At 47.4% G+C, this 1076-nt stretch overlaps 1 non-coding gene across 1 annotated transcript; it reads right to left on the reverse strand.

Moving 5' to 3' along the window:
• Positions 1-469: 469 nt before the first annotated feature.
• LOC132375516 (U6 spliceosomal RNA) lies at positions 470-576 on the reverse strand. The gene has a single exon (XR_009506060.1). It is a non-coding gene; the product is annotated as a U6 spliceosomal RNA (small nuclear RNA).
• Between the last annotated feature and the right edge of the window lie 500 nt (positions 577-1076).

The following is a 1076-nucleotide window of genomic DNA, read 5'->3' on the forward strand; positions in this document are numbered from 1 at the left end:
TGCAAAGCATCCTTATTTGTATTATTTAATTAATAATCCATTCAATTAGCAGACATTTTTTGTGCACCTATTGTATGCCAGACGTGAGCACACAGTACTGAAGACCGAGAAGGCCTCTGAACTCACGGAGCATACAGATGTGGGGCTGAGCCCTGTGGGCTGCTGCCTCTTGCTGTGCTTCCCAAACACCAGGGGCTTGGATGTGCCCACCCTTCTTCCTTTGGCTGCTCTGCCTCAGTTTACACTCCAGGGACTCACTCCTCTGCAGTCCTTGGCCTTGAGTGGCTCCTCACAGTGCATGCCACTGAGGGGTAGGTGGTCCACGGCCTTCTCTGAAATCAGGAGATGGCAATAAAGGGCAGGCACAGGAGTTTAGATAACCCCCAGGCTCCGTTCCAGAAAATTAGCCAACTTTTCCATGTGCTGAGTTCAGAGCATTCTGAGGAAATATTTGTTCGTTTTTTTTTTTTTAAATATGGAACACTTCACGAATTTGTGTGTCATCCTTGTGCAGGGGCCATGCTAATCTTCTCTGTATCGTTCCAATTTTAGTATATGTGCTGCCGAAGCGAGCACTATTTGTTCGTTTTTAAAGTTTATTCTTTCACTCCGCAAACTATTATTAAGTCCCTACTATGTGCCGTGTCATTCTCTTCTACCATTTCATTTTCTCTTCCCAGAAACCCAACCACGTATAGGGCTCATTATCTCTGTCTCACAGTTGGGCACCTGAAGCACAGAGAGGTTAAGTCACTTGCCCGAGAATGCACTGCTGGGATGTGGCAGAGCAGGAATTTCATCCCAGGAATGTCTTTCTCCCGAGCCAGGGCTCTGTCTGTGACCCCAGGTTGCTTCCTTTGGAATTCCGGTCCCAAGAGTCATGAGTGATGGGGTGCTCAAGGAAGGAGCATGGAATTCTGTCTGGGTTGGGGAATTGAAGTTGACATCTGACTTGAGTTTCAAAGAGCAATGGTGAGTTGTCCAGGAAGGAAAGGAGCGGGGAAGGGCATTTCAGGCCAAGAGATCAGCATGTGCAAAACAGAGTTCAAAAAAACATGCTGTGTCCACAGCTGTGC

This window comes from Balaenoptera ricei, chromosome 11 (assembly GCF_028023285.1).
Source record: "Balaenoptera ricei isolate mBalRic1 chromosome 11, mBalRic1.hap2, whole genome shotgun sequence".
Lineage (NCBI taxonomy): Eukaryota > Metazoa > Chordata > Mammalia > Artiodactyla > Balaenopteridae > Balaenoptera > Balaenoptera ricei.